The sequence below is a fragment of the Notamacropus eugenii genome, chromosome 1, assembly GCF_028372415.1.
Source record: "Notamacropus eugenii isolate mMacEug1 chromosome 1, mMacEug1.pri_v2, whole genome shotgun sequence".
Taxonomy (NCBI): Eukaryota; Metazoa; Chordata; class Mammalia; order Diprotodontia; family Macropodidae; genus Notamacropus; species Notamacropus eugenii.
The window spans coordinates 312,651,392-312,671,257 of NC_092872.1; the positions used below are offsets into that span (position 1 = coordinate 312,651,392).

At 39.3% G+C, this 19,866-nt stretch overlaps 1 protein-coding gene and 1 pseudogene across 1 annotated transcript in view; one reads left to right on the top strand and one right to left on the bottom strand.

The window, feature by feature from the left end:
* The window catches only part of TMEM229B (transmembrane protein 229B), a 112,794-nt gene that overhangs the window by 23,294 nt on the left and 69,634 nt on the right, over positions 1–19,866 (top strand). The gene's annotated exons all lie outside the window — the stretch shown is intronic.
* LOC140517893 (transcriptional enhancer factor TEF-3 pseudogene) lies at positions 16,638–18,206 on the bottom strand (annotated as a pseudogene).

A 19,866-nucleotide genomic window follows, 5' to 3' on the forward strand; every position in this document is an offset into this window, starting at 1 on the left:
ATTATCACCATTACTATTCAGTATTGTAGTAAACATTCTAGTTATCCCAATAAGAAAAGAAAAAGAAATTGAAGGAATAAGCATAGGCAATGAGGAAAGAACTATCACTTTTTGCAGATGATATGATAGCTTACTTAGAGTACCCTAGAGACTCAACTAAAAAACTAATCAAAGCAATTAACAATTTCAGTAAAGTTGCAGGATATAAAAGGAACCCACACAAATCATCAGCATTTATATATTACCAAAAAAATCCAACAGGAAGAGATTGAAAAAGAAATTCTATTTAAAATAACCACACACAGTTTACAATACTTGAGAGCCTATCTGCCATGACATGCACAGGAAATACATGAACGTAATTACAAAGCATTCTTCATAGAAATATAAATCTAAATAATTGGAGAAATCTTAACTGTTTATGGATAGGTCAAACCAATACAGCCAAAATAACAATATTACCCAAATTAATTCTTTTAGCACTGTACCAACAGTCTACTAAAGAATACCTTTACAGAGCTAGAAAAAATAACAACAAAATTCATCTGGAGGAACAAAAAGTCGAGAATATCAAGGGAATAAAGGGGGGGAAATGAGAAGGAGGGAGGCCTAGCAGTATCAAATCTCAAACTATCCTACAAGGCTGTAATCATCAAAATAGTTTATTACTGGGTGAGAAATAGAATGACTGATTAGTGGAACAAGTTAGATACACAATATACAGAAGCAAATGAGCACAGTAACCTATTGTTAGATAAATCCAAAGATCCCAGCTATTGGGGTAAGAACTTACTCTTTGACAAAAACTGTAGAGAAAACTGGAAAATAATTTGGCAGAAATGAGGCACAGACCAACTCTATGGTAAGCTCAAAATGGGTGCATGATTTAAATATAAAGGGTGATATCATACGTAAATTACTGGAGCAGGGAAGAACTTATCTGTCATATCTATAGAGAGGATATTCATGACTGTTTTGATAATGCATTTCTGTTTATTGTTAATGTAATTTTGCTTCTTAATGGGAAGATTTTTTCCATCCATTAATGGGCCTATGTGACCTAGTTAAGTCACACGGAAGCCTGAGTCACATATGGTGGGAGGAGCTTGCTGAACAGGTGGAGCAGAAAGAGTTGGAGCAGGAAGAGGCAGAACAGGTAGAAGCAGAGCTGAGAGGAAGTTAGTGCTGGAAAGGACAGAGAAGGCAGGCAGATGGTTGTGGGTGAGAGAAGGGCATTTTGCTTTGTCTATCTGTGGGAAGGCCTGATAATGTATGTTGACTTCTTGGTTGCTATGACAGATTTGGCTTTCTGGGGTCTGAATAAATGTTTTTCTTTTTGAGAGTCTGTTTTACTTTGCGATTCAGAACTATGCTGGCATATTCGTAGTCACCATTGGTGCTATGAACATTACCTTGGAGATAAAATGACCAAAGAAGAGATAGAGAGGTTTGCAGGAGGTAAATCTGATCATATAAAATTAAAATGTTTTTGCACAAACAAAATCAATATAACCAAAATTAGAAGAAAAGCAGAAAAGTGGGGGGAAAATCTTTTAGCAGGTTTTTTTCAATAAAGGTCTCATTTCTAAAATATATATGTAACTGACTCAAATTTGCAAGAATGAGAGCCATTCCCCAATTGTTAAATGGTCAAAGGATATCAAGAGGTAGTTTTTAGAAGAAGAAATCCAAGCTTTCAATAGTCATGTGAAGAAATTTTCTAAATCACTAATAATTAAACAAATGCAAATTAAAACACCTCTGAAGTACCATCTCACACCCATCAAACTGACTAAGATGACAAAAAGGTAAAATGACAAGTGCTGGAGGGAATGTGAGAAAATAGCTACTTGTTCTGTTGGTGGAGTTGTGAACTAGTTCAACCATTCTGTAAAATATTTTGAAACTGTGCCCCCAAAACTATTCACCTGTGCATGCCTAAAATACATACCAAGTCTATACCTCAAAGAAAGAAGAAAAGGGCCTATATGTACAAAAATATTTATAGCAGCTCTTTTGTGATGGCAACAAATTAGAAACTGAGGGGATGCCCATCAATTGGGGAATGCCTGAGCAAGGCATGGTATATGAATGTGATGGGAGTATTATAATGCTTAAGAAATGAGGAGGGGGATTATTTCAGGAAAAAAAAAACCTACAAAGACCTGTGGGAATTGTGGGAATCCATGAACCATATTGACTCCCTCTTGTCATTCAATTCTGGACCTAGCTTAGTTCCCGTTTTATTCAATTATGTGTGTAGTCTAATTTCTGTCTTGTGAGAAAACTTTATTGCATTGTTTGAACCTAGCCCTGAGTAGGTGGGAAGCTGGACCACCTCTACCTGTTGGTTAGATACCCTTAACAGATGACCTAGGTTATGCTGACCAGAAACCCAGCCAGACCCAAAAACTGAGAGAAGGAATTTTCTCACAATTATGTATCTCAAACAACCCATAAATCTTATCTGAAAACTGGCCCCTACTGATTGGTCATTCAGTTACTGTTTCTTTGTTCCTTTGACTATTTCCACTTGTTTACTCTCCCCTTCCCAATTTGAAAAGTCCCTAATCTTTCCTTCAGTTAGAAATCAGATTACTTAATCTTCTACTTAATCTTACTTCTCCTTAATCTCCTGGTTTAGATCCTGTTAATTGTTTTCTTTTAAGAAAACTGAGGTCTGATCTTGATTTGTTATACAGTTGGTTTGCATTGCATAATAAACTGATATGCTCAGAAACTGGAACCTTTCTTTTCTCAGTTACTTTAGATTTTACTCCTCATATACCAGTATGAACTGATGCAAAGTGAAGTGAGCAGAATCAGGAGAACAATCCAGAGGTAGGGAACCTGTGGTCTCAAGGCCACATGTGGTCCTCTAGGTCCTCAAGCATGGGGCCACACTTGAGGATCTAGAGGATCACATGTGGCCTCGAGGTCACAGGTTCCCCAGCTCTATAATGGCAATATTGTAATGATAATCAACTTTGAAAGACTTAGTAACTCTGATCAGCACAATGACCCACTGTAGTTCCAAAGAACTCACAATGAAAAAATACCTCCAAATGGAGAAGTGATGAATTCAGAATACAGATTGAAGCATATTTTTTTCTTTTTCTTTTTTTTTAAAATTTTAACATGGCAATTACAGGAATTTTTTTGTATATATATATATATATATATATATATATATATATACATATATATGTACATACATGTGTGTGATGAGTTTCATTTTTCTTGCTTTCTTAATGGATGGGGAAGGGGAGAGGTAGAAGGAGAGAATTTGGAAGTGAAAAAAAAGAATAAAAAACTCTATTCCAAAAAAAAAAAGAATCTATGATTCCATTGATGCAGAGAGCTCCTGGTGAGGAATTACCTCTGTGAGCATATTACTGACCAATTTGTAACTTACAGATTTGTAAAGTTACCTGGAATACAGGATAAGTGACTTGCCAAAAGTTACATAAGTCAGTATGTGTCCAAGCAGTCTCTTATACTCTATGAATCTACCATTACAGTCAGTTATTTTTCCAATGAGATATTTCACATTGTCTTCTATTTTTTCATTCTTTTTGTTTTGTTTTATAATTTCTTGATGTCTCAAAAAGTCATTAGCTTCCATTTGCTCCATTCTAATTTTGAATTATTTTCTCCAGTGAGCTTTTGAACCTCCTTTTCCATTTGATCCATTCTGCTTTTTAAGGCATTCTTCTCCTTGTTGGCTTTTTGAATCTCTCTTGCCATTTGAGTTAGTCTATTTTTAAAGGTGTTATTTTCTTCAGCATTTTTTTGGCTCTCCTTTAGCAAGTTGTTGACTTGTTTTTCATGATTTTCTTGCATCACTCTCATTTCTCTTCCCAATTATTACTCTACTTCTCTTACTTGATTTTCATAATCTTTTTTTGAGCTCTTCCATGGCCTGAGACCAATTCATATTTTTCTTCCAGGCTTTCAATGTAGAAGCCTTGACTTTGCTATCTTCCTCTGATTGTATGCTTTGATCTTCTTTGTAAGAAAATACCTTTTCACAAGGAAAGTAACCTTAGATAGTCTTATTTTTCCCCTAGTTGGTCATTTTTCCCAGCCAATTACTTGACTTTTGAGCTCTTTGTTAAATGGAGGGTACAATGCTGCAAATTTCAGGGTGTTTGTGCAGCTGTTTTCTGAGATATCTCTAGGGACCTGTAAATCCTCAGTTCCTCCAAACTGGTATGATCAAAGGAGAGGTGTTTACTCCTCTCCTACTCTGGTTTGTGAGCAACCACAAGCACTCTTTTCTGCCCTAGAACTGTGAGTAGGATTCCCTCTCCACAGCCAGCACCAGTTCTGCCATGCCAGTGCTCCTTCTTGCCCCAGGACTGTGACCCAGATCAGCTGCTTGATGCCCCTACCTCTGTAGGCTGAGAGCTCCAGAAGCATCCTGCTACTGCCCTGGGCTTGGGCTGGAGTTGGGCCTGGACCACATTCTGCTCTCATCCAGGTGAAAGAACTTTCCCACTGATCTTTGAGCTATCTTTGGTGTTTATGGGTTGAGAAGTCTGAAAACTACTACAGCTGCCAGTGATTCAGTGCCCTGAGGCCTGCTCCAGTCCCATCTGTGCCACTGTGACCCATGCTAGGCTGTGGTCAGCCCTGAGCTCAGCACAGTAGACCCTTCCTGTTGGCCTTTCAGATTGTCTTGGGCTGGACATCTGTTTCATTCTGTCATTTTGTGGCATCTGCTGTTCTGGATTTTGTTTTACAGGTATTTTGAGGGGTTTTGAGAGAGAACACAGGAACGTCCCTGTTTCTACTCTGCCATCTTGGTTCCACCCTACCCCCATCCTCATTTCTGACTTTTTAGCAGATATGTATATATTCTTGGGTTTGTAGCAGTTGATAAAGTTCAGATGATGGTCACTATATCAAATCTTGTAGTATTTTTCTATGTTTTTTTCCCCACTTCTTCATAACAATGTGTGAGAAGAATCAGAATAGCTATGAAATACTGCTTCCTTGCTATGACAATGAAACTGAAGCATAATCCAGTCTTAACACAATAAACATTTATTAAGCACCTGTTATGTGCAAATGATTTGACCATCCACATATGAAATACCAAGTGGATAAAATTACTTAGATTATGATATAAATTTAGATGGACAACCTATAGAGCTTGCTCATGACTATGTCTGTCTAGGACGGATGGTACAGATGGTTAATGACTATGACCTAGAGGAGAAGGAGGAAGAGAGAAGACTAGATTGCTCTTGGGAAGTTGCAAAGCTCCTTTGATGACTCCAAACTTCTCCCAGAAACAAAGACCTTTCATTTCTGACAAAGGAAGGAAGCACACTTCATCATCAGCCTTCTGAAGTCATTATTGGTCACCACACTGATGATATCAACATTTCATTACTCTTATTAGTAGAACAACATGGTTGTGTGGCCGTACACATAGAATATTATAGTCTCTGAAGAGTTAAGAAGAATTATCTCAAAAGACAATGAAAATGTACGTCGTAGGTGTGAGCGAGGTGCAATATATATTCAGCGAGGAACTTCTAAGAGCAAGAGTAAAAGATATCAGCAGAGAAATGTATACTAGGAAAGAGAAGGTGAACTGGTCATACAGCGAGGTTAGGAGATGACAGAAAAGCCTGAGTGCTTCTTCTCTGGTATTGTCATGATATTGGGAGAAAGTGAGGAAAGCCTCCAGTTTGTTGAGTGGACTCCCTAAGAGAACTTGTATAGCAGTCTCTCAGGACAGGCAGTGGGAGATGGGTTGTAATCTGCATCAAACTGTTCTACATCTGCATCCCTGTGCTATTGTAGTATGTGCAAAACTCTGGAGATGCAAAGGCAAAATGGAAAACTGTCTTTGTCCACAAAATGCATGTACACATATAAATGTGTACATGAAACATACATTTACATATTTGCATATGTGTCATGTGTACAGAAAGTAGGTAGAACAGTGAAGCAGAACAATTCATACGGTTACATGTGGTTAATGAGTCAAGACATAAAATCTCCTTCCTCTAATATTGATCCCTTTGAATCAAAGGGAGAACAAATATGAGGTGGCTGGAATGATGGGCAGTCTGGAGTCTGATGTCCAGACAAGAAAACCTGCAGAGGCAGGCAAGTCCAAGGAGAGATCTCAGGATGGTGCCTGTGTCCCCATTACCTCATGAAAAAACAATGAAGTGACTACCACAAGATCATTACTAAATTCTTGTTCAGCTTGTCCCTAGAGTTGCTGGAAGCTGCCCAGACAAAGGACAAGGAGAATTAAGTTGGCCCAAGTCCTAGACCAAGCCCAGAAAGGAAATAACCTATCCAGTCAAATGTCTAAAAAGAGATATGAAATGGGTTGGGTGGCAGTTCAAAGAACAGGGTTCATCAGTAAGATCCTGGGGACACTTGGGGAGATTGAGTTAACTTGCAACACATACTTCATTTGAGCAACTGGGTTAGCTTGCCAAGGGAAAGTAAAGAGGCAGCAGAAGAAATGATGAATGGTATATTCAAGCTGACACTGAATCGTGAAGAAATCTTGACTTTGTTCTTTCCCCACTCCATCATCTCCAGACTAGCATTCCCTACTTACCTCCTTCCTTCAGTGTCTCTGGTTATATGGTTTGAAAACTTACCTAGAGCTTTAGGGAGACAACCAGCACAATTTTACCCTAGTGCAGAGAAGTAACTAGGGCAGGGATTAGGGACTTGGTTCCAATCCAAAACAGAACCTCAAGGAGATAAGCAGTATTAACATTCCATTCTGCAGAGCAGGAAACTCAAACAGAACAATTAAGTGGCTTGTCCACAAACAATTACAAAGAGACGACGAGGCTTCTGAGTTCCCAGAACCCTTTTTGGTCTGCTGAGCTGGAATTTGTCTCCTGTTGTAAAAAAGAGAAGTCTTTAATTTGTTCCCTTCCAGTGGAGTGACTTGTAGGAATCATTTTGAATGGTTCTTAACCCGTGCATCAAGAGGACAAGTAATCTTACTGGGGTTAATGCCTACTAAAATAAAAAGGTTTCATTTAAGCCAAAAATGTAATTAAAAAAATATAAAATGCAGTAACATCTAATTTTCAGAGTATGGACGCTGGTCCATACAAAATACAGGTTGACTGAAACCAAAATCTCTTAGAAGGAAGAAAAACGTATATATTTATTTATTTATATAAAAATAATTACACTATGATCACATAAAAACTTTTTGTGAACCAACAAATCTTTTCTACAATTCAAGTAAAGATGTTTTAGTCATTCAAAAAATGTACCTTTCCTCCCCCCCATAACCTTTTAAAATTCTCCCTAGGAAATCCAATTATTTGGTTCTTAGGATCAGAGATTTACAGATGAAAGGGAGCTTGGAGGCCATCCAATCCATTCTCCTTATTTTATAGATGAGGAAACTGAAGCATGGTGAGATTAAGTGACTTGCCCAGGGTCACACAGGTAGTAAGTATGGAGGCAGGATGCTTGTCTTCCTTTTGACAAAAAACAAGTAAGGAAGCTGGCAAACAAGTAGGGTGAAGAACAAAACATTCAACTAAATTGAAGACATTTGTATGAAGTACTTAAACTTAAGTAAGACAGGGATATCGAGAGACCATTCTGGTTCTGAAGAAATTTGAATTCTACTGGGTTAGATTTTTTCTTTTTCCTAGAGAGAGTTACTTCAACCTCTGTGATCTTGTAGGTAATGTGAAATAGCCAAGGGGTTTTCAGAGATGTTTATGGCAATATGAACAGGGCTGTGTAGTGAGGGCAACCTTTATACATTCACAGAAATTCCAAGTTTGAAGGGACTTCAGGGGCCATCTAATCTTACCTATACATGAGCAAAAGCACCATTTGCAACATAGCTAACAAAGAAGCATCCAGTTATTGCAAGACTTTCAAACATAGAGACTTGATTACCTCTTGTGACAGTCCATTAAATTTTTGGATCATTGGGAAATGTTTCTATGTGTTAAGGTTAAGCTTAAAACTGCATCTTTCCAACTTCACATTACTCCTAGTTCAGCCTTCTAAGGCCAAGCTGAACAGTAATCCCTCTTCCAATAAATAGTCCTATAAATACTTAAAGACAACATATCTTTAATGTGTTTCCCCTAAGTCTTTTCTTCTATAGGCTACTCATACTCATTCCCTTTAACTAATCCTTATATGGCATGTCCTTGAGTCTTTCTTCCTAGATGCTTTTCAGCTTAGAATTGTTCTTCCTGAAATGTAGTGCCCAGAATTTAACACAATATTCTAAATGTGGTCGAATCAGAGCAGAGCATCGTGGGAATATCACCTCCCTAGTCTTGTACACTGTGCATCCTAATATCTGTTTGAAGTAGCTAGGTGGCTCAGTGTATAAAAGCACTAGGCATAGAGTCAGGAAGACTTGAGTTCAAATTCAGCCTCAGACACTTAATAGCTGTCAAATATGAGAGCCTAGACCTCACTTACCATTTGCCTTGTGAAAAACCTCAGAGCCAAGGCTTTGAGGAAGTCAGAAGAAATGCTTCTGCCAATCTACATAGCACTCCAGGCAAAGAGAGCACAGGACTGACCAGTGAAGGGAATGAAAAACTGAAGCTGCCTGTCAAAGACTAAGTTCAAGGAGTTAGGTAGACTGACCTGTCCAGCAGAGATACTCCACCATCAATTGAGTGCACAGGTCTAGCAGTAGTGGCCTGACAGTAGAATGGTTTTCCCAGCCCTGTCTGGCAGCAGGTACCCACTGGCAGAGCAATCTGCCAGGTCCAGCTGTGACAGGTGAAATTCAAAACAATTGAGGAAACAAAGGTTTGAGGTTCCGAGCATATCAATTTATTAATGTGTGCCAATCACATAACAAATAGGTACCTGGTCTCTTTAGCCTGTTATGTGTGAATATATATATATATATATATATATATATATATATATATAAAACTGTGTGCATATAGATTAAATATACAATATCAATATATTACCATATATTACAATATTTACATAAAACACATATAGGGTATATATAATACATAGTATGGTGCTATACTATATTTTATGTGCTACATTATAATATATGCAGCATATGTATATGTATAGTATATATTACTATTGATATATAATGATATATCATATACCAATATATTCTATATAATGTACGTGTAATATAATAGACATATGTAATAACATACAGTATATGCAATAATATATAAACTATTTACAAGGTATACTAATATACTATAATATATATTATTTTATAATGTATACACACATATTATGTAATATATAGTCTATATTCTATATAGTAATGTATGTGTAAAGCACTCAGTACAATTCCTGATATATAGTAGGCCTTTAATAAATACTTGTTCCCTTCCTGCCCCTTCTCTCTTTTCTAATAGGTCAGTACAAATGCCTGACAAAAGCATCTATATGCAAATGTGGCCCAGGGAGTTTATCCAGACCACAGGAGATAAGGAAGTGGATAATAGGTTTCACTGCCTTGTTATCTCAGTCTAAGATGCTTGTACAGGTTGTATATACTAGGGCACAAATGTTAAGGAACTGAGAAAGTGTGTTGAGGGAAGGGGAGAGAAATCCTCCACTTTGCAATCTTCTGACCCCAAATCATTAAAATCTACCTTTCTTTGTTTTTGCCATCTTCTCCTCTAATTCTTCTCCTTCTCATTGTGTCTCAGTTCTCCTTGAGTTCTGTTCTTCTTCCACAGGGTCCAAGCAGGTGAAGACTTCTCCCAGTGGAAGGGGCAGATGAGGGCAATTTGTTCCAAGGGTCACAAAGGTGGCTGAAGCAAGAGCTGTGGAGTGCTTAGAGCTTGGTCAGGTATCGAAGATACCTAGGTCATCCACTGCATCCCAGGCCATCGCCAGTTGTCCTGACTTTTGTTTTGTCATTGGACTTCAGTGACTCTGGAAGAGAAAGTGAGACTGACAACCTTGAGCAACTCTGCCTCACTTAAATCCAATTCATGAGCAAGACAAGACATCACCCTGTGATGTCACTGGTTCTCTTTGAACTCGTTTTGCCCATTCCTTTTGCTCATTCCCTTTGATCCCTCTTTTTCTTTAGCTTAAATAATTCCCTTTCTCCTCCTCCTACTTCATCTTTTCCTCAAATCTTCCCAAATTTCCTATCCCTCAAATCAATCTCTGGCCTTTCTCACAACTCTGCACCTCTCAAAAATGTCTTTTACAATTCTTCCTCCTTCAGTTCAAATCCTTTTGCTCCTCCCATAGAATCCAATAGTCACTATTTAATCCCAGAACAGCATACCCAAATGCTTTCCTTCTTCCATAACTATGAAAACAGATCCATTCTTGCTCAGTGCCAGCTATATGCCACATTGGCATGATAAAAATGACCACATCCCCCTCACTTACACAGGAAGGACAAGGTTTGGTGTAACTGTTTGCTGATTCTCTATAGGATGCTATCTAATTGTTTCATGTAGAGAGTCAGTGTAGTAAAGTTCAAAGAGTCGTGGACATATGAAAGATCAAATCCTGCTGATCACATTACTAATTGTATGACAATGAGCAAGTTACTCTGAGCCACAGTTTCTTCACTTGTAAAATAGAGATAGCAAAAACTGTGGTAATTACCTCTTGAAAAAGAGGATTATCTTACAAGATATCCCAGGGAAGGTATAATAGCAAAAGAATGGGAAAACCCACCAACAATATTAATACCTAGAAAAGGTAATTGAGAGGCTATTAATACCTACTAACCCCATGTGAAAAGCATATCAATAACTATTAAACCCACTTTACATCTTTATAAATATTTGTGATAGTGAGCAACATGCATATGCTGTGTCCTCAGTGAAAATATGAAAACAGAAAGACCTTCACAAGTGTTCCTATAGCAAAGAACATTCATGCAATTAAAAAGGTATAGAAAACACAAGACACAGAATTTGAACTTACATCTTTCTGACTTCCAAGGTTAGCTCCCTGTCCACTAAATTATCCATTTAAAATGTTTATCCTGAACATAAGTATTGATATACAAATTCAAAGGCCTGGTCATATGCTTGTCATAATCTGTTTAAAACAATAAACAAACAAGTTGATTTAAAAAAAACAAAACCCAACAGAAGAAAGAGTGTTAGATCTCCTCCAACAAGGAATATCTCATGCAAACATTAAGATCATACAACATTTCTTGACAAAGACAACCACAGAGATTATTTGCTCAAAAACAAGCAGAAACCTTAACAAAAATGTTTGATACTGTCATGTGTGATGTCTTTGTTATTGTGTTCGTCCTTCGTTCTCAAAGAGCACCATGACATCAAGATGATGACATGACTTGCAGTTGACTTTGATTCGAGTGAGGGAGGGCTGGGCAAGGTCACCAACCTCACTTTCATCAGGACGACTACAGATGGCCCAGAATGCAATGTGAGACACTGTCCCTTTCAGACTTAGGTCTTACCGCAATCTTACTTTGAGTGAGATGCACCCATTCAATGAACAGGTTTCTTTAAGTTACTCAACGGATGACCCCTTTACTCAAAAAAAAAAAAAAAAGTCAACTTTTTCCCCCTCTGAGGGGAAGGCCCTCAGAGTTTCTGAGTAAAAGAGAAACAATTACTCTTTAGGTGTTATATCCACTCTGTGCTGGGTGGGTAGGGACTTGTTGTCCAGTCTATGAGCTCCAGAGTGAATTGAGTTTAAAGCTTGATCTTTGAGCAAGAAATGTAGCCAGTAAATCCAAAGGAAAAGAGGCACAAAATCTGAACAGAAGAAGAATTTTCTATAGACAGTGAGTTACTCCAGATACTCCTTTTTTATGATGATATAATATAGATTCTATCAAGTTCCAGAACATTCCTGGGCCTCTTCAGTAAGATGAGTGATTATTCAAAATAGATCAGGTTAGGAATCCATAAAGAAGACACTAAATGGATAATAAATGTAAATTGTCCAGATTATGATACACAATCAGATAGCCAGTCCATTGAATGAACATATCAGTACCTACATTTGAGGGCTGCTAGGTGGCACAGTGAATAGAGCACCTTGCCTGGAGTCAGGAAGACTTGAGCTCAAATCAGGACTCAGACACTTACTAGTTGCGTGACCCTGGGCAAGTCATTTAACCTTGTTTTCCACAGTTTCCTCATCTGCAAAATGAGTTGGAGAAGGAAATGACAAACACTCCAGTATCTTTCCCAAGAAAACTCCAAATGGTGTCATAAAGAGTCAGACATGACTGTTTTGACTGAACAGGAACAACCTATATTTGGGACAAGTGCTTTAGATGGACAGTTAATTGATAGGTAACTAGACTTGAAGACAGAAAGACCTTGGTTCAAATTCTGTCTTAGATACTTTACTAGTTGCATGACTCTGATCAAGTCAATAACTTTTCCTGTGCTTCAGGTTTCTAACTTATAAATTAGGCCTCTAAGGTCTTTTCCAAATCTAATTCTATGGTTTTTATGGTCCTATGATCTTCTGATGCTATGAGCTGGGCCCACAATTAAAAAGAGGAAAGACAGCAAGATGGCTTGTATTTGGGAAATTGTGAAGAGCTGCTTCCCAGTACAAAGACCATATTTTCAATGCACATATTCTCACAATGATGCTGTATGACTATCAATCTTGGAGCACCAAAATCTCTAAGGAATTAACGTTGTGGGTGACCCAGAGAGCTGAGAAACACATGGAAGATGCAAGTAAATTGAAACATATTTCCAATGATAACCTGCCTTTAAGAAGTGATGAAAAGGATATCATTAAAGAATTTTGAAAAGGAAGTGGGCTAGTCATGTGGTTCAAGTGAGGCATAACGAGTCGTGTACTGGTAGACATTTAACAACTGGCTTTCCTGGTGAAAAACTATGTAGGACATACTTTTTAGTTTAATTTGTACCATTAATATTTTCTCCATCACTTTCTTAAGTCTATACAATCAACCAAAGAGTACATCAAGCCTAGATTTGTAATGCTTAACTAGTGCCTACCTCAGTTTCCTCAGTTGTAAAATAGGGATAATAATAGCATCTTTGTCCTAGAGTTGTGAGGATCAATTGAGATAATATTTGTGAAGCACATAGCACAGTGCCTGGCACATAGTACGTACTTTAAAAATATTTTTCTTCCTTCTTCCTTCCTTGCTTCCTTGCTTGCTTGCTTGCTTGCTTCCTTCCTTCCTTCCTTTAGGTTGGAGGTGTTTGATTGGAAGAAAACTATTAGCTGCCTCTCTTTTGACCCACATCTTTGTATGGATGATGCCCCTCTTTCCCAACTTCTTCCTGAGCATCGTTATAAGCATGGCCTTTCCCTTAGTGTTGTTCACTTTACCTCTCAAGTATGTGTGTGTGTGTGTGTGTGTGTGTTTGGGGGGGGGGGTTGGAGGTGGAGGTGGGGAAGGGAGAGACGAAAAATGAGGGGCCCAAGACAACTGTAACTGAGAAAAGTAATTCTTGCTCCTTACTTAACAATGCTTCATTTCCTTTACATCACTGTTTAGCTCAATTATATCTAGGGTAATGCATGAGTTCCAGGCTTTAGTTGCTTATTTTTTTCTTTCCTTCCTTTTTTGCGGTATTATAATACTTACCAGTGCTCTCTCTTGGGTTTTGTTTTGAGTCCTCAGTCAGAAAAACACTCTGGCAATATCCTTTGTGTATGTATGTTTTAGAGCAACCATAACCCTTCATGACTGCTTCCTTTAATACCAGAGAGACACACCCACACACAAAGAATGCTACCTTAGAGAAAATGGTTTCTTTTTGAGAACATTTGGTCAATAAAGTGAACAAACAGATTGTTGAAAGGAGACAAGGAAAGGGAAGTAGGAGATGGGGGGTGGGACTTTCACCATTGTGGTTGGTAGCAGACAGGGAGCAGATGCAGTTTCTACCCCCTTTTTTTTGCCTTTTTCTCTTTCAAGTTAAAGGCTTACTATATCAATAGCCACAGTAGCAGTGGTGGCCATGGTTCTGTGTGGTAGCTGGCTCTGCTGTCCTTTGTCACTGTCTCTCTCTGTTGCTCTTTCTTGGTCTGTCTCTGCCTCTGTCTTGTTTCTCTGTGTCTCTGTCTCTGTCTCTCTCTGCATCTGTCTGTCTGTCTCTTCTTACCACTTAGCCCAAGCTTGCTGCTCACCTCTCCCTGTAAGATTTTGGTGTCTTGTCTTCTAGGATGAAGAGAAGGAATTCTTGTCTTTTCAGGCACACATACACAGTTCCCAAAGCTCCTGGAGACCTATGTTCATGGGAAATTTTATATGTGTCTGCAGATACTAATCTCCCGATGCCTTGCTACACCATGATTACTTAAGCTGGAATCCTTCAACTCAGTGCGGCTGAAATTGCAAAATTGAGATCGCTGCTTCCAGAATAAGCTGGTGTCACTCCAAACCATCAATCTGACCCCCTCAGGATCCAGAGTAAACTAGAACCTGAGGGATGGAAAGCTGTAATTGGGATGACAGTTGTCTGGGTTTCTGAATGGATGCTTCTGAAATCACTAGCTATATCTGAAAGTTCCTATTTACATCTGTGAACTAATGCAGTTCATAGAAAGATTATAGTAGGCGGCGGGAGCTGCTTAGCTATCAGCATGCAAGTACTTAGCTAAGAAACCTCATAACCAGCCTTCCTTTCACAATACCTCTTTGTCTGTTCCCAGACAGCTAAGCTCTACTCTGTGTGCACTTGCAAAGGGAGACAGGAGGGAGGGGGAGAAGGAGGTATTTGGTTTCTAATCTCCAGGGCAGAGGTTCTTTTAAACTTGCTCAGCACCTGGGCTGACTTCTGGGTAGGAACTTAGAGTTTTCCAGCTAAGGGTCACTTTCCCTTCTTCACTACCTTCCATAAGAGGGGATCTTCCTTATTATAGTCTCATTAAGTTACATATCTCTCTGCCTTCAAAAACAAGTGCACAAGTCCTAAAACTATCACCACTTTTTGATGATTCCAGTGATCAAACCAAATGAAGAGTAGTTGTTGGGGGGGGGGGGGCAGATAGATGAGGAGAAGATTGAGTGAGATGGAAAGTGTTTGTCTGTCTCTCTGTCTTTCTCTGTTATTCTTTCTTGGTCTATCTCTGCCTCTGTCTTGTTTTTCTCTGTCTCTGTCTCTATCTCTGTCCCTGTCTGTCTGTCTGTCTCTCTTTACCACCTACCCCAAACTTGCTACTGACCTGTCCCTGCAAGATTTTGGCATCTCTCCTTCCCCTTCTCCCTCCACAATTCAGCAAGCAATCTCATATAGGTTATACATGTATAATCATGTTAAATACATTTCTATGGTAGTTATATTGTGAAAGACGAATCAGAACAAAAGGGAAAAACCACAAGAAAGAAAAAACAAAGTGAAAATAGTATGTTTCAATCTGTATCCAGACTCCATAGTTCTCTCTTTGGATGTGGTTAGCATTTTCCATCGTGAGTTTTTAGAATTGTCTTGGATCATTGTATTTCTGAGAAGAGCTAAGCTGATCATAGTTAATCATTGTACAATGTTGCTGTTACCGTGTACGATGTTCTCTTGGTTCTGCTCACTTCAGTCAGCATCAGTTCAGGTAAGTCCAGATTTTTCTGAAAGCATCCTGCTTGTCATTTCTTATAGCAGAATAGTATTTCATCACAATCATATACCACAACTTGTTTAGCCATTCCCTAAACGATAAGCATCCCCTCAATTTCCAATTCTTTGTCATCACAAAAAGAGCTACTATATTTATTTTTGTGAGTCCTTTTTCCTTTTCTATGATCTCTACGTAGTATAAACCTAGTAGTGGTATTGCTGGATCAAAGGGTATGCAGAATTTGGTTGTCCTTTGGAAGTAGTTCCAAATTACTGTGGGAGAAACTTAAGTTCTTCAATTTCAAACATTTTATAGTCTTTATAGACTTCATTTCTTTCTACATGACCAGAAGAAAACATGCATGCCCTATGTTACCCAACAAGCACTTACTGAGAGCCTACTATATCTAAGACAATGTGTTAGGCAGCTAGCATATAAAGACTTCACAAAAACAGTCTGTGATGTTAATGACCTTGTATTCTATTGGGTCATCTTTATTATTATTATTATTTTTAACATTTTATTATTGTATTACTCTCCCAATTAGAGATATGTTGAAGCCAACTTCAAAAGAGCTGATGGTTAAATTTTCAGTGTGAGCATTTATACCTTGGAAATCAGGAAAAGTTTCTAATCAAGGATTAATTTACTGTTTGGGGCTTAAGAAAGTGAAAATGTTAACAATGAAGATTAACTCAAAAGTGTTTTGTACATACATTTTTACCTTTGGTGAGCCATCAACACATTACTGCTCCCAACCCTCATGAAAACCAGTAGTAGGTTTGGCTCCCCATACTGTAGCAGGTTACATCTCCCCTTCAGGATTCTAGAAATACTCCTCAGGGGCAGGAGGGTTCTAATGCTTTTGAACCCCTATTCCAATGTGTAGCCTGCAAAATCAATCGCTAGTGATCACTGACCCAATATAATTTGCCAGGACTAATTAGTATCTTCTCAGCATCATTTAATCTGTTGATATTCCCTTCGTATCATTAATAAGCAATCAATAAGAATTAGCAAAGGAACATTTACTGAGAAGATATAGCAAAACTAGACCATATGAAAATATCCCTCCCTACTGAGGCACATTATCCCTTTTATCGCTTCGATTTCTAGGGAGAGTGGGCTTGATTTTTTTTTTTTTATGTAATATCTTGAGTTTATTTGAGGTTAGGGGATTATGTTTGCTTTTGGGAAAGGAGGGAAATGTTCTCTTCTTGATTCTGAACATCAGGCATAGGCCAGATCTCCCTACTTTCCCTGTACACACACAGCCTGGCTCTTCTTGTCCTCCATCCCTAAGTCTCTTATTCTTTCACCAGCCAGTAGATGTGATGTTGAGCTCCATGCTCACTTGCAGATACTTCAAACGCATATGCAATACACAGTAAAGTTTCCTGGGTATCTCTGTTGGCCACCACCTGCAAAATAGTGAAGTTCTCCAATACGCTGTTCATCATGTATTTCTCTGGCAGATGCTTTAGCTTATGGATGAAGTTGATCATATATTTGCAGAGAGAAGATTGGTGAATTCGGTATGAGTAGTGGCCATTCTCATAGTGGGTGTACTCTGTCTCTACTTACTCCACAACCTGTTTGCCAAAGGAGCAGACCTTGGTGGAGCAGGTGATAATCATATTCTCAGGACTCTCATACTGACTGGAGACACCATAAAAAGAACTGCCTTTGTCCTCAATGTTGGTGTTGAGGTCAGTCCAGAATTTGACAAGGAAGAAGGCATTTGAGGGTCCTCGTTCAAAGAGTTCCTTGAATCCTCCCTTTTTATCAGGGAATTTGTCATAGATCTGGTGGATATCCACCACTTCGAGGTAGGGATCACTGTAGCTGGGACTGGACTGGCCAATGTGTACAAATAGGTGCTTGTTATACATGTCTGGGTCTTGCTGCTGCTCCAAGAAGGCAGAGAACTCCAACATCCAGAGCTTGGAGCTGGCCACACTTCGGCCTTGCCATGGAGGGGTTGACAGTGACAGGGTAGATCCAGCAAGGAGATTCAAACCCTGGCAAAGGGAGCAGAGGCTGAACAGCATAGGTTTGTTGAGAGAAAGGTTTCACATCATGGGAAGTTCCAGCTTGGCCTGGCAAAGTTCCTTGCCAAAACCCTGAGATGGCTGGGTAGGCTGGTCCCCGAGTAAGGGCCATTTTATTGTGCAAGGCTGTAGCAGAGATGATCTGAGCAGATGACATGGTAGCCATATTCTGCAGGGCTTTGTCCTTAGCTGCCTGATCCTTTAACTTGGCTTGGATCTCCCGGGTTTTACGACAGGCCAGCACCTGGATGTGGCTAGATACCTGCTTCCTGGTTTGAGTTTTCCCTGTCCGGAGCTTAATATAGTGAGCAATCAGCTCACTATACATCTTGCCCTCATCTGATAAGATGATCTTGCGCCTGCCACAGGGTGGGTAGATGGCAAGGGCCTCTTGGAAGCTCTGCTCCATGTCAGGGCTCCACACGCCCTCTGCATCATTGTCAATGGGTTTGTCCAAAGCCTCGCTGCCCTCGAAGACGTTGCTCCCCTCAGGGGAGGTGGGAGAGCTCCACTCTTTGGAGGTAATGGTGCCTGCTAGGCCCTCCAAGTCTCCGCATGGAGAAGGACCTGTTGGACCTGTCCCAGGATGGGGGATGAGAGAGGAATGGTGTGCTAAGTGAGTTCTGAGGGGCGCTCTGAGATCAGCAACTCTGCAATAACGCTGTAAAGAACGGACAAGTGAAATCACGTTGGGATGCCAGAATTTCAGAGTTCCGACTCTAGATACAAAAAACAAAACAGAACAAAACAACTCTCCCTACTAAAAGGAGACTCAGACTTGGGAAAAATTGGCTGGAGGACAGTAGAGCCCTTCTCCTAAGGGCATAATGATGGGGAGACAGGATCCCCACAGTATAGCACACAACTTGCCACACACATGGCTCCCACTTTGGGGGTAAGGGAAAGGCAAGAGGCCGGAAGCAAGAGAGGAAGGAGTTTTTCCAGAATCGAATTGACTGGAAAACACAAGATCCCTGTTCTTGGAGGAGTGAGTCAACTAGAAGACAGGAAGAAGGAACTCTGGAGGAGAAACGAAAGGAGGAAGAAAGGAGGGTTCAAGGAATAGAAATGGGAGGAAAGAAAGGAGAAAGAGAAGTATGAAAAAGGGAAGGGACAGTGAATGAGGGAAAGGAAGGAAGGGAAGGAGAAGAGAGAAAAAAAAAGATGGGGTCAAGAAAGGAAAGAGAAGAAAAAAGACTAAGATGGAGAGGGAAGGATAGGATAAAGGAGAGAGGAGGGGAAAGGAGGAAAAAGCAAAGGATGAGGAAAGGAGCCAGAAGAAGCTGAGGAGGGTGAGAAACAAGAGGAGAGAGAGTGAGTGGGCTTGATTTTAAAGTGTTATTTAGTTGTTTCAGTCATGAGTGACTCTACATGACCCCATTTGGGGTTTTCTTGGCAGAAATACTAGAGTGCTTTGCCATTTCCTTCTCCAGGTCATTTCACAGATGAGGAAACTAGGGCAAAGTTAAATGACTTGCCCAGGGTCATACAGCTATTAAGTATCTGAGGCCATATTTGAACTCAAAGAGGTAAGTGTTTCTAATTCCAGATCCAGCACTCTATCCATGTACTACCAAAAATTCTCTCCATCAAGTTCGTTTCTATATGTGCCTATGTACTGGATAAGTCACACCTTTACCTACAGGACCCATTGTCTTGGCTGCTGGGTAGATTCACTAATGTTCTGGGTCATGCTGGTTGCTACTTGGGGCTACATTGGCTTTTTTTTTTTTAATTAAAAATAATTTATTTAATATTTTATTTTTCCCAAATTACATGTAAAAACCAATTTTTTAACATTTGTTTTTAAAACTTTGAGTACCTAATTCTCTCCTTTCCTCCATTTCCAACCCCTGATTGAGAAGGCAAGCAATTTGCTATAGGTTATGCTTGTATAGTCATACAAAACATATTACCATTAGTCATGTTGTGAAAGAAAACATAGACTCCCCCAAAAAACCTCAACAAAAATGAATTTTAAAAAGTGTGCTACAATCTGTATTCAGATACCATCAGATCTTTTTCTGGGGATGGATAGCATTTTTCATCACCCTTGAGAGCTGTCTTGGATTGCAGTATTGCTGAGAATAGCTAAGTCACCACCATCACTTAATATAACCCTGTGTTACTTTGTACACAATACATTTCACTTTATATCTACTTATGGAAGTCTTTCCAGATTTTTCTGAGAGCTCCTGTTCTTCATTTCTTGTAGTACAATAGTATTCCATCACAATCACATAACACAATTTGTTCATCTATTCCTCAATTGATA